Genomic DNA, 15203 nt, shown 5'->3' with positions numbered 1-15203 from the left:
CAACTGATCACCCAGTGTTTTGCTCAACATATATATGACTCTTAAATTAATTTAACTGAACATTAAAAACTGACATCATGGCCCTTGAATCGATTACTTCAGCTGCGATTACCCATTCTTAATGTCTTTGAAGCATGAATTATTTCAAGACATTGAATTTCCAGAAAATATTTATTTCTCATAGACATTAATTAGGGCTTGAGGGTCGTGGCACTAGAAATTTTAGTAATTCAACTATCTCATGCAAGTCGTTTGTCCGGAGTGGCTTCTATTCCAAATACAGACATCCCTTGCTTTTGGAAAGTATGTGTTACACCACACGTCTTTTACAAAAGACCTTTATTAGTACCTGTTTTCTCTAATTGAAAGAAATCAGAACAGCATTTTTGCTTTATGAAATAAATGCAAAACCTGAAAATAGTGTTAAGTGTTTGTTTTGCTGTTACAGAGGCAGTGGGCTCAGAGCAGTGAGAGTGACACCACTGATCTCCCTTCCCTGGGAACAACAATCAGAATCCTAGCATCAAGCTGCCATAGTTTTAAACTGCGTCTGTGAGCATCTGTGGTTTATCTCAATTTAATTTGTGCATTCATTAGCAAGATGTGTCCTAAGGTATCAGAAAAGTCTAAGAGAGCTGGTAAGGGTGTTATGCTTAATGTAATTTTGAATGCAATTAAAGATATCCGATATGATATGGTAGATTATTTTTAGGGTCTGGGAATGTTCAAAAAATTATCCAATTAAGTTAATGGTAATTGCTTCTTCACTTTATGCCATTTCAGCTTACAAATGGTTTCATAGGACCACGTGGGAACTAAAAGAATTTAATACTTTTCCTCCAACCTTCAAAGTTCTTCTAGCTAGTCTAATAACCAAATTAACATGGATAGATTAGCAGGAGAAAATCAAATTTTAATACATGCACATGGGAAATTCACATATATGTGAAAATTGTGAAGACACTGAGGCAACTTTAGGTATATATGACATTTTGGACAAAGGCAAAAGGGAAGGATGGGGTATTAGATTTCAGAAGTGATAATGGGCGTAACAGGCAAATTCTTGCTAAGCAACTCTGAAATACTGGGACAAAGTGGTATCTAGCTAACAGGCCCCTGCCTGAAGCCCTCGTATTGACTATACTTAATTCAGTTAGGTTAAAGTGAACATCCTAAGATTTCCTTCCTGAAGCAGGTTTTTCCATCTGTATCTCTTCAGCAGGAAAGGGGGGAGGGTCAAAGGTTCCTTCTGAGACTTTTGTTTCTTAGTAACCAGCTTAAAATCAATATCCCAAACAGTAGCTTCACAGTGGCTACACTTTGGACCCCTTCAAATGCTCTACTTTCACATAGTGGGGAAAACCTGTACTTCGATTTTATCTTAAAGCTACTATCAGTATTGCTAGATGACATTAATTTAGACATGTAATTTCCACAAAACTAATAAAATTGAGATTTTAAAATGCATAAATCTGATGTTATAAAATAGACCTTTATAGGACAGTGTCTCAGGGACAGTAAAATATAACAAAGGAGTTTTCATTTTTTTTTCTTTTTGAAGTTGAGCTACACTCTTGAAGCCTCAGTTAATTGGGTGTCAAGATATCAAACAATACGAAGGACTGAGAAGCATTCAGCGAACTCTCTTCCCCTGAGAACTTATGTTGGATAAATGATAAGTGAACTTTAAAGCATTAGGTTTTCTATCTCCCTTTAACCTTTACATGTCTTACAAGAGAGCTTGAAGTACCAAGTAGAATTCCAAAGGAAAATTAGAAAGTGAGAGTTACACTAGAGGAAGACCAGAGTTTGCTTTTCCAAAATATGCCTTTTGGGATATTGATTTTAAGCTGGTTATTTTAAAAAAAACAAAAGACTCAAAAAGAAACATTGACCCTCCTCCTTTATCTATCTAAAGATATTTTAGATTCATAGCAACAACAAAAACCTGCTTCAGGAAGAGAACCTTAATATATATCAATTAAGTGTGTCAGGCAGGAAGAAATCTAGCCAATCCTATTTGTTGGACTCCACTGTGTGTCCCATGGTTTCTGGATGGCCCATTAAGAATTTGTTTACCACGTTTGCTTTTTCTCATCTACTTATAAATTACATTTCTTTTGAAATCCTAGACCCGTGACCCCTTCTCCTTAGTCCAGAGTGTCATCTAACCCTCAACAGCCTCATGTATCCTTGGGTCTCATAACTTTATGAGATATCTGTAGTTAACTTTGTCATTTTCTTCTATTAATGAGTCTCATGTTCATTGGATTATGAGCCCAGCCAGAAGAACTTAGAAATCTGGAAGAAAAAAATATTTTTTGCACCCCCACAAACTGTGACTTTTTTTGGTTGAATGTCTCAATGGTCTAAAACTGGCCAAATGAATCCATAGTACAGACCTTTGTAAACTTTCTTCCCAGAGCAAAAAGTAAACAAGTTAGAAAAAGCTTATCATTTTATCATGGTACACATTAATTCAATTCAGGAAAAGTAAGGTGTACTATAAACACATGAATAAATAATGCATACCTATATATGTCAAACAGCCATTTAATTACATGACAGCAATATTTTTCCCTGTTACTCTAATATCAGGTACTTGCTGATTATATCCTCTTGAGAATATATTTCGTGAAACATATTCTGCATATTATCATTGTGGATTCATAGTACTGTGATTTGATATAAAATACCATGAAAAGCCACTATTATGGCTTTTGGTGGGATAGAAAGATTAAAATAATGCCCAAAGAGCCTATTGTGTAGTCAGCATGGAAAGAATTACTAGAATTTGCTCTAGAGATTGAAAATAAATTTCCTGGTGATAGTTAAATGAATAATAATATATAATGAAGGAGTGTTGCTATTTTTATAAGTCATATATTACAGAACAAAGTCTGAAATTGTGTAACTGAAGAGACCTGAAAAATATTAAGTTGAAAAGAAGTGTATCCTCAGGGCTGGAACAGGAAAAACATGTGTCAAGAGAAAAGGAGATGGAGGCATGTGTTGAGATATATACACATTCTACAAAATCTGAAACTAAATATGTCAGTTCTTCAGGAAAACTGACAGAGGGAGAGAAATACTATCTGTTAGACATGTGTGTGCTAGTCAGGGCATTTGAAAGATTGATTTGGTGCAACAATAAATCTTTTAAGACCTTCAAATTCCCTGCTTTTTTTCCAAAGTATTTTTTGTATAGAAGCATTCATCCTTACCAAAATTCTTTTGAAAAATTAGAGAGTCTTTTCAGAAAAATACTGTGATAACAACCTGGACCTCATGCTAGTATATGAGGAAGCCCAGATGTAGGTCAAACTAAGGGACCAAGAGAGGACATAAGATGGAGGAGTTGAAACCAGAGAAATGGAGAAGTTTCTGGCTCCACATCTTCCTCATGTCTTCAACACTCTTTAACCTAGCATGTGTGCACATGAATACAATCCCCCCACACACAGAAACCACATCTTCAGTGAAGTTACCAGAGCCTCAAAGTGTTGGAAGTGTCTGTGGAAATGGTGATTAAGTAGAGTAACTGCAGAACCAGCTCAGAATGGTCCTATCCTGTTTTAATGAGAGACTGAGACGCTTTTCAGAGACAACAGACCAAAACTACAAGTCATGCAACCAATGCATGAGCAGAGGAGAGAACTTTGACCCCCAGCTGCACCAGGAACCAAAGTTCTTTCCACCACACACATGGAACCAAAAGACCAGGACATAACTGGAACTTGAATACCAGAACACTTTCAGAACCCAAGGGTCTGTTGTCCAGGAAGATCTGGTGTCAATGCCCCTTTACCATCAATGACCAAGTTCCAAGGTCCTCCAATTAAAACTTGCTCCACCAACACCTCTGCATACCTGTTCTCCTAGTCCCTTAAAAACTCCTTAACTTAGTCCAGCAAGCAAGATGGATTTGAAGCATGTTAGGTCTCCTATCTTCTCAGTTGTTGCCTTCTTAATCAATAACCCTCTCCTTACTCCAAACTGACATTTTGAGTTTTGGCCTTTCGAAGCATTGGGCACNAGCAATTTATTTTTGTTTGCACCTGTGCACCTAGCCACCTCATCCACAAATTGCCTTTGGGCCTCTTCTTCATCCACCCTAAGGTCATAAGAGACTTCTTTCAAATATGGATTTATAAGTGGGAGTTGAAAGAGATTTGTAAATTTATTACCTCTCAAATGTTGAGATAAGGACTATGCAACCTATCTTCTAGGTTTATTGATAGAATAAAATGAGATAATGAATGTGTAAAATCCATTGGAATATCAGAAACTATGCTGTTGTTAGTATCTTTATCATATAACAAAATGAAAATGATATAATAAGAAGAGATCAATAAGTAGACTAGCTACCTGACATTTGAGATCTTGGGATAAAAATAGAAAAAAAAAAGTACACATTAAGGATAGGCCTTCCACATATATTATCTGAATAAATTCGAGAGGGGCCAGCCAAGTGGCTCAGTTGGTTAAGAGCTCACTCAAGAGTTTGAGCTCTGAGCAATAGTGGTTTGAGTCCCGGCACGGGCTGAGCTGCCTTGCCAACAGGTGGCAGGATGGCTCAGCTAAAAAAAGAAAAAAAGATTCGAGAGACAATTCTTCTAAATATAAGGAGCTTATGTCAAAATTAAAGTAATATACTGCTTCCTCCATCAACAAAGTCGTGATACAAAACAAACAAACGGAATGGCATCTTCTGACACTCACAGATCAGCCTGTGTACTTGTCAAGCAGCAGCTGTCAAGCCCTTTTATGACTTGAACTTGGATATCCTAATTGATCTAATTTTTTAAATTAAACTTTTTCTTTTTAAATGATTGTAGATTTATATGCAGTTATAAGAAATAACACAAAGATATACAAAATACATTTTATCCTGTTTTCTCCAATATTAACATCTTGAAAAACTATGGTACTGGATCATGACCAGGGGATTTACTTGGATTGAGTCAGTATACAAAGCATTTCTGCCATGGCAACTTGTTTCCCTTTTATAGCCACACTAACTTCCTTCTTGCCCCCATCTCCTTCTTAAACCCTGTCAACCACTAATCTGTTCTTCTTTTCTATGAATTTATCATTGCAGAATGCTAGGTAAATGGAACCAAATTTATGTAATCTTGGATTGGCTTTTTCACTCAGTGTGATGCTCTGGAGATTCATCCACTTTGTTGCATGTATCAGTAGTTTGTTCCTCTTTACTGCAGTGTAGCATTTCATAGTATGGAGGTGCCATTGTTTGTTTAATCACTCACCTGTTGAAAGAGAGTTGGGTTGCTTCAGTTTGGGGCTATTGTGAATAAAGCTGTGATAAACAAAAACAAGACAACCAACAAAGAAAAGCCTAATGAAACAGTTGCAAAGAATAACACTCCCAAGACAAACTGGATTATTTAACAATTTTTCCCTGATTCTGAAGGAAGATATTTTAGATTCTCAAGATAGATGTTGCCTAACTAGTCCTGTATGTTGACAATCAAGTAAATTCCACTTTGCCTATTAGCTAATCACTTCACACACACACACACACACACACACACACACACACACACACACACACACACACACTACCTACAACCTTTTTCCCTATTGCTAGGCCTGTGACTAAATAAAAATTTTGCAACACATGTGGTTCTATAGGAATATAACAGCGTATAAATCCCCAATCTGTTTTGTTTTAACATATATGATAAAAAGGTGATGAGAAAGTCACATGTTGGATACTAATCTATATTTAATAATGTTATAATGCATAAGTTCCAAGAGAGTAACAAATCCCTTTATATATAATTAATTTGTATGCATAATTATTCCTTTCATTAAATATACCTCATTTTTATTTTCAATAATGTTAAAAGTTAAGTAGCATGCCTTAAGGTCAGACAGCTTACTGGGCAGTGGTCTGAAATCATCTTGGAATTAATTAGTTCAAAGAATCTTCAAAATGGCAGATCTTCACTGCAGCCATATTAATGATATTTTGTCTGAAACACTGCAAAGTTAATGGTTTGGAATAATGAGTTCTTAGGTTCTTTGCTCTTCTAGAATTTGAAGATTGATACTCTGTTACAAATCTCTCTGATCAAATCACTTTAACTCAAATAATTAAATGTTTAATCTAAGCCAGTGGTAAATTTTCTTTGTGGTTTTTTTTTATTGTTATTGCAAATCTTTTGAACATTTGTTCTGTTTCCACTAAAGATTTAGATATTCACAAGGTTATACCAACTACTATTTGTTAATGGAAATTAGAAAACCTATATTTCACTCTCTTCTAATGGCTGATTATTCTAGGATAGAAGCAGTTTCAGTGGTTTGGTGCATAATCTGACAGTCAAAATAATTTAAGGTCCTACCAGAAAAATCATATCTGGCAACAAGATCTTGAATAAAGACTATTTTTCTGAGTGTTTATATATATTTTTCCTTATTTGTCTTACATTTATATGTTTCAGCCTATAGATGATATTCACATGAGTGAAATAAAAAAAAAATGCAAGAAGCCACCCTAAAACTAAGATCAATTTAACCCCTCTAAGGTTATTTATAATTTTAATATACACTCTTTTTGGAATTGAATTATGTATATATAAATATTGAAACAATTTGGATTCTGTTGAGATTCTTTAAAATAGTTTTCTTACAATTAGATGCCTAAGACTACTAAGGAGGGGCTGAGACTTTCAGTTATAAGTGAACCAGTTTAAATAATCATTTTTGGCGTAATATATTTAACATACACTCTGGTATTTTATGATTACCAAAATTATATTTTACAAATACTCAGTAGACAACATTTTCAATGAGTAGTTTTTCTATAAACTTAGAAAAATAAAACTACTTCCAGCTGCTTATTAATAGTTATAATTAAAGGGTACATTACACAGGCACATTCTCTTCTCTCCTGAACCAAAGTATACTCTGCCTGATTAGTATGCTTTTTGTAGAATTACAAGATACGGTTCTTAATGTAAGTGAGCTAAATCCTGAATGCAATACCTAAGGTAATTAATTCTCTTGAGCCTGAATTTCAGTTAGTGAAGCAAGGCCATTATGGGTACACCTATTCTTTTCACGAGGGGACCAACTTCCAGAGTGAGCAGAATTGGCAAAATGCCAAAAATACCCAAGCCAAGTAAGAAAGTAAACAATTTTTATCCAAAATAGGATCCTCAAATACTTTGTGTGTAAAAAGACTTTAAGTAAACCACTATTTTTCTTTTTTTTTTTTTTTTAGGCAGATGAAGACTATTTTATTGGATGTACTGGAGAATGGCTAGAAGAGCTGGGTTTCAGTACAGGCCACGATGTACAGGTAAGAGAGGTGGAGCTTCATTTCTTGCTCTCTTCTTTAGGGGCAGAGTCGTGAAGATTTCCTCCTCCTGGGCCTGGAGAGGCTCTTCACTGCGCTTGCGTGCTTCCTTGGTCTTAGACCTATGGGCCTCCATCTAGTAGGCAGGAAGCTTCCTCGAGCTTTGTCTGCCTTCAGCTTGTGGATGTGTCCCTTGAGAAGGCGCTTATTTGTGAACACGTTACCCTTCATTTTCAAGTACAGGCTGTGATGCTCACAGTATCTTCTGATCAGTTGGCGAAGAGGGCTCATCCTTCTCACCCAGGTTACCTTCTCAGGCATTCGAGCATGGGCAGTGCCCGTTCGCTTACCTGTGCCCATACGCCTGCCCTTCCTGTGGGCCAAGGTGTTTTTTCCGGCATGAGCTTGGGAATGGACAGTGACAGCCTTCCGGATGACCAGCCCGTCTTTGATCAGCTTCCGAATCTGCTGACGTCAGTTAGCATTGGCAATTTCCTTGGCCTCTTTGGGGTCTAACCAGACCTTTTTGCCACAGCGGAGGACCCTGGAGGCAAACCGCTTCTGAAGCCTGAGCTTACTCATGGCTGCGGCCGCAGCGACGAAAGGGTAAGCCACTAATTCTTAATGAATGGACTGAATGAAAAATTCCTATGGCATTTTCCAGTACTCCTATTATAAAACTAATAATACTTATGTTTCACGAAAGCGTTTTGCAGTTGAATTCAGGACCATTTAGGAGCAAAAGTGTGTCCCAAAATACAGAGTTTTTATATTAATGAAAACAGAAATATTGAGAGGAGCTCAGGACACAATATTTTGATTTGTTTGTGCAAAGATTATCACCCAGCTTTAAAAACATACATAGAATATGCTATGCTAAAGAGAATGTTAATCTATTTTTATTCTACTGAAAATAAATGGATTCATAGGAAAATAATATATAGACCAGTATTTATCATTGCTTTTTAAATGCATGCATTTGTTTATGAGATTACATTATGTGATTAGACTAAAATTAATTGAGGGTAAGGACAAGTTCTGATTTTATCCTTAAGGATTATGAAGCTCTTTCAACAATTTACCACTTATTAGCCTGACCAGTCAATAATGTCTTAAAGTCCTTCATGTTTTTGTGACATCCACCTAAGAAGAAAAGATGCCCTAGTGTACCCTTACTCATAATCAATCATCTGAGAAGGCAAAGTCTTATATTCCCCAAAATATAGCCCAAACCAACAGGTTTTTAAATGCCAACAAATATACTTTAACAGGAGTTTGTTCCCATTGCAAGAGGAGGGAACGGTAAAGGCTGCATGTTTCTGATTGAGTACATAGATTAATCTGACAATCAGGAAACTAATTCATTAGATATTTTCCTTTGAATAGATTTTGGTATGACTAAGGAAAGATAAAAGAGAAAACACTAGGTTGCAGAAAGAAAAATATGTGAGGGGAATAAATAAGAGAAGGACAGTGTAACAGAAAGGCTGACTTTAATTACTTTTAGAGTTTTGACAAAGGCCAGTCTCGCACTTCCTTAATATCATTTCCAAGACTTTTAACAATGTTCCTTGGTTCAGAGAATCACAGCATTGTCCCTGGCTCCTTAATAACTGTGGCATTCAACATATCATAAAAGAAAAAGTTATATGGTATCTTCTCCATAACAAAACCAATTTAAAAAATAAAGCACAATGTAATTACAATAAATTGACAGATTTTAAATGTACAGTTGCATGTTTCAACAAATTAACACATATGTAACCATTACTCCCCCCCCCAAAAAAAAAGAAGATAGAGAATTTTTACACCTCTCTAAGTTTGCTCATGCCCTTTTTTAGTCAGTAAACTCCAAAGGCAAATATAATTTGATTTTTATAACCATACCTTAATTTTGCCTGTCTCAAAATTTAAAATAAATAGAATTTTAAAGTAGTGTACGCTATTTTCTCTCTCACTTCTATAACTCAGCCTACTGTTTAAAGACCCATTCATGTTATTGGGAATATTTACAGTTCATTATTTATATCACTGAATAGTTTACCCATGTAGCAATATACTATAATTTGCGCATCTATTCACTCGCTAAGGGATATTTTGTTTCCATGTTGGGGCTATTATGAACATTTTGTGTAAGTATGGTTTCATTCTTTTGAAAAATACCTAGAAAGGGAGATTTAGGTATTTTAGTGTTAAAAGGTTTCCATATGGGACGTTTTTAAACTCCCAACAGCAATGTATGAGAGTTCTAGTTGTTCCATAACCTCAACCACATTTGATATTGTCAGCCTTTTTTATTTTAGCCGTTTTGATTGGTGTGGCATTTTAACTCAAGTTAACCAACTTGATAATATCCATATTCCTAATGACTATAAAGTTGATCATCATTTCATGGGATTATTGGAAATTTGTGCATTTTCTTTTGTGCAGTGTCCAAGTATTTCACCCCATCTTTACCAGGATGATGTTGGTCTATAGATCAACTTGTGAAACATAATCATCTTAGCAGTGCTAGTTCTTCCAATTAATGAACATGATATATTTTAACATTGATTAGGTATTCATTAAAGTGCTGGTGTACAAGTCTTCAACTGATTTTTATAGTTTTGGTTAAATTACTCCCACAAATAGTAAACTAAATAAAGCATATAAAGCACAAATTTTCAGATATTGGGCAAGGGTAGTGATTTTGGTGGTAAAGGTCCTAGAAATGTATAAATTAAGTGCCAGATATAAATGATATCTTCTGCTGCTAAAATAGAGCAGCAAATTCTAAAGATCATTCAAACTCTTTTATTGAAGGAATACATGGTACTGTTACAACAGGAAATTGGGAACAAACTACTGTCAGCATTCAGGATTTCTTATTTTTGGTTGATTAGGAGGCCTGGCATTTCACATCTGATGATCCTCGATACCCATTGGCTGAAATAAATCAACTTTCAAAATTGTGATTTTCGGGAGTTGGCAGGGAGGTGATGTTGCTAAAAGCAGTTTTGGACTGATGGGACTAAAGGCTCATGAGATAAAATATCAGGGAGTGATATCAGTGTTTTGTTACCCATCATACTGTGCTCCTTCCACTAGGAGGGCTGTGATACTCCCCTCACCAAGCTTTGTAGATGGTCATAATGTCAAATAGATCATTTTTATATATTCATATTGGCCAAGGATTATCTAGAAAGCAACTTCTGCAAATTACTTTCTCCAATAAGAACTATATCAATAATAATTTTAAGTGTACACTCTTGATTATATTTTGTCTTGAAGGCATAGCACTAAACATGTCATTTATATTATCTGGCTTAATTTTCACAACACACCTGTGAGTTAAAAATCATTCACATTTTACAGATTAGGAAGCTAACTTTTAGGAAGTTAAGTTAGCAAAAGTCTCTTAGATGAATCCAATATATGAATTCAGATTTGTTTGACTGAAAATTGCATGCTTCAAATCATTGCATGATAATGCCTCCTTGAAAATTTAGAAAAGGGTAGTTTACCATGAAAATGTTTCAGAAATTTCAATGGGTCTTCCTAATGGATAACAGGTTCTGGTCCGATCTTGCAATCTTAACAGAATAGTCAAAGTCACCTCAGTGAAGTTAAGAAGGTATGATTACATTGCCAACTACTAATATATTCAGCTAACAGAAACAGTCGATTAATTCCTTCTAAGAACTGAGATCATAAAGTTCTTATCTTCTATTTATGATCTGGACAAAGAGCTGAAAGTTTCCTTGCCTCTTTTTGGAGTATCCATCATTGTTCATTTTTTTCCCTTTAATTTCTAAAATGAGAAAAGGACTTCAGCTCCTTTACACCTAGCACCTGTAAAGCTAGACTTTGGTGTTCCTTGAGTAAATCACATCTACTAAGAGGGAGCACACCTGCATCAAGAAAACCTTACAAATGAATTTTCCTGCAGAAAAATTGAGGACCCTGTTGGTGTTTGGTAGAAGCTGTTTTTCTTCTGCTTGCTTTGATTACTGCTGTATCTAATGCTATCAGAGGAACTTAAGGGGAAACTGAAAAACTTGCTTACAGCATCAGAATCTAAGGCCATGGAACCCAGGGCTGAAAATCCAGGCATATTTCTGTTTGTAGTTTTTACTGTTCATAAATTGATTAATGATGATAAGATTTGGACAACTAAATAGGATTAGTCTGAAGCTATTCTGAAAACAGGCCCATCCAATAGGGTGAAACTAGAATTTGGGACAGTTAGTAGATAATTTCCCATTGATGCTGGGTGAGTGAGGTTGGGATTATAGTGTGGACAGGGAAATGGGTCTGGGGAAGAAGAAACCTGTTAATATTAACCCACAGTCGTAGTCTGGAGACAAAGGGGACCTGGGTTTTATGCTCTGATATACAAGATGAATTTAGGAGGCAAGGATTAGTCTGAATCTATAAACCCACAAGAACAGGCAAAGAAGAGGAACTGGTCCTGAAAGAAACTGTGTGGAGTAAAAGGCAAGAACAAGTGGGTTCATGGGCTGGGATTTGGAGCTGTTCTATGAAGCAATGGTATAAATGGCTTAAATTTATCTTGGAACAACTACACTTAAGGTCACTCAATGATAAGAACCCAGTGGAGGTACCAACCAGAATTGTTCCATGGATGTAGGGCAGGCCTACATTTAGACTGATTTTTATTACGAATACATATGTACATTTTAAAGATCATGAAGTGGTTTTTAATGTATTTCTGTAAAGCTCCTGCCTTTGTGTTTTAACATTAAATAAAAGTGGCTATATAATTTTTAACAAATTGAGAGGGTATGCGTGATATATTCTGATTGGAAATCTAGGGAAAGTTACATAATATGTTTTAAAAAATCACTTTGAGAGGGCTGGAGACAAAATAAATAGCACATTCTCATTTGGAGTAACTAAAGTGGGCGTATGGAGAGGCGTGGGAGTTTGGTGGCTAACGGGACACATACAGTGTCTGTAGAGAAGCTGGAAGTGAAGGACACGCATCTGTTTCCCTTACAAGCCTCAAATCCAAAGATAAAAGAGTACACAGTCCGAAATGCAGGCATTAAGTAGAAATTGAACCACCTCTCACTTGAAACTAACTCAGTATTGTGTTCCCAAGGCCAATGATGGCTAATGATTCCCCTGAGCGAGGGAGGCCAGTTAGGACAGAATATACAGAGTCCGCCAGGGAATGTGTTTAGGTTTCTACATGTAAACAGCTGTGAAATTATGTGGGTTATATGAAATTTTTTTTCCATCAAGTTGAAGAATCTGCTTGATTCTTCTGTCTCTTCGGAAAGTTTAGACAGACCTCTAAATTTAGTTTGCTATGGTTTCACATGGCAAAAATGTTACTTAACAGCTCTATGATGTTGGACAGAAAAAAACCCTTAGCGTCTCAGGTTTTTTTTTTTTATTGGATAATAATAAAATCTACACAATAGAGCTCTTCTAAGGGTTAAATTATTGAAAACAAAAAAGTTTTTTATACAGTACAACTTATTATTTTACAAAATTCTAAATTGTTTCCTGCTTTTTCTAGACGTACCTTGAGAAACACAATAGGGAAAAACAAACAAACAAGCAAACAAACAACAACAAAAAACTTCTCAACTTCCCTAGAGAGAAATGTTGTTATAAATTAGTGATTTCTTGCCCATCCCCACCTGCATTAAGATTAATGTGATGAAAAGTTTTCTGTGGATTGTTGAGAAAATGTATTATGGACATATATTTTGGGTTCAGAGTATTTTTTAATTGGTAGTTACTTGGATTATGTAACGCTGAGAGGGGTTAAAAATGAACTCTGGAATTGAAGCAAGAAGAATTTGTAAAGCACTTGATCTTGGTCAATAACTTATAGATAGCTAAAGGGATCGTGTACTTTTTTTCTAAGTTGTCAAGCCCGTTTTGTCAGCATTAAAAAAAAAAAAAGAAAGATTCAAGGATAGAGGGCAGTAAGTATTTCTACTCAATTATTGTTATTATTGAAGATATTTTTCCAAAAGTCTTAAATCTGTAAGGTTGTGTGCAGGAGCAGGAGGAAGAAAACCCCAGATTTGTTAGTGTGTATGACAGAGAAAGTATACATAAATGCAAGTGTGTGTGCATATGTGTGAGTTTTACACATGTGTGTGTTGTGACTATGTGCGAATATATGAGAGTGAATGATGTCTGTGAGTGTGAGCATAATTTAAGTAAAACAGAATTCAAATTGGTGTGATAATGTTGAATGACACTAAATGTATGTTCAATGAATACATGCTATTCTTAGTGAAAATATATGACTATTTATTTTGTTACTATGGTTATTGAACATAAGTTTTAGCTTTAATGTCAAATGTTCAGTTCATATACCTATTATGAAATAAATAGTGCTTGAATTCAAAGTGCAGAGAATTGATAATTGAACTCGTAAAAGTACTCTCATTCATTTGTAAAGCATTTCTATCAAGTTATGCTTCAAGTACACATTTGTCTATTGTATTAAAATGAAAATGCTTACTCAGGCATTTTTGAAAATATAGTTAATAATCATAGGAGCTGTCCACATCCATAATGTATTGCCATAAAATCTAGATTTGATTAATTCAGTAATACTTAGTAATGCTTTGTCCATATGGTTTAGTAAGTCAATTTCTACACGTGGCTATGTGCAGAAAGTTATGTCTATATATTGTGTCTATACATGTAAGACATAAAAATGCACGTATTGACATCAACAATATCTTTATTATAATAAAAAGAAATTATTTAAATAATTTTCTAATTTAATCTTGGAATTTGGTGGTAAGACGAGATCTTGGAGTTGAACCAATGCAGTCAACTCACTTTGTATGAGAAAATGTAAAGTCCATGATTAGCCTGTTAAATAACTTGTTCTCTGTAGAACTCAGATCTATCATCAATATTTCATGACCTTATATACCTTTTAATTAAAATCATACCTCTTTGCCTGTGGACATTGTAGTATTTTATATTTGAGATTTTAAGCACTTTGTTCTATTTTTTTCTACAAAGGGAACTTTTAAGAGCAAAATATGCTATTGGCATATGAGTTTTACATAACTCTCTTGAAAGTCATATATATCATACTGCGTGATGTGAATTTTGATGTGTGGGTGAGATGTAAAGCTAAGTCTCTCTATGCAGATATGGGACATACTCTTAGATATGAGTTAATGTAGTTGGAGGACTGTAATTTTTACTGGATTGTGACTATAAAAATTATTCCTGCCTATTCAGGGAGTTATGAAATGTATTGTTGAAACGATTGTGTTGAACCATCATTTTACCAGTATAATTATGGTGCCCAAATCAGCACTTTCCAGAAAAAGCTTTCTTAAGTTCTAGGCCTATTTATGTAATAGTTTCTTTCTACTTGGACATCTCATCTTAATCATATCAAAACCTTCTCATCTTCTCTTCAAATCTATTCCTAACCTGAATCTTTATGGTAATACCACAGTCTAGCTGGTCAACCAAACAAGAAATCTGAGGTTAATGTAAGATTCAGTTTTCATTTGTATCCCATTTCCAACCCAGTCAAACCCTGTGTATTTTATGTCCTAAATATTTATTGTAGCTCATCTTCTTACTTTAGTTTACATTCATAGTAATATTTTTTACTTGGTTTAATCTGATAGTCTATTAACATTTTTAAAAATTTTAAATGTTCTCAGTAAAGTGGTTAGATTAATTATTTTTAAACATAAATATCGTGATGATTATATTTTCATATAAGATACTTAAGTGGCTTCCCATCATTTTAAAGAAGAAATCTAAACTTCTCCAAATAACAGTCAAGGCCTTTCATGATTTGCCTCTTTCCTAAGTACTCGCAATTATTTCCTGACACTGCATCTGCCACTGTTCCAACAAGTTAGATTTA

General features: G+C 35.0%; 1 pseudogene; it reads right to left on the bottom strand.

The window, feature by feature from the left end:
* Positions 1–7307: 7307 nt before the first annotated feature.
* On the bottom strand, positions 7308–7909 carry LOC109376753 (60S ribosomal protein L19 pseudogene; annotated as a pseudogene).
* Between the last annotated feature and the right edge of the window lie 7294 nt (positions 7910–15203).

Source organism: Hipposideros armiger, unplaced genomic scaffold, assembly GCF_001890085.2.
Source record: "Hipposideros armiger isolate ML-2016 unplaced genomic scaffold, ASM189008v1 scaffold_1191, whole genome shotgun sequence".
Lineage (NCBI taxonomy): Eukaryota > Metazoa > Chordata > Mammalia > Chiroptera > Hipposideridae > Hipposideros > Hipposideros armiger.
The sequence above is the reverse complement of the archived record's forward strand: the minus strand, read 5'-3'. Positions and strand labels throughout refer to the sequence as shown.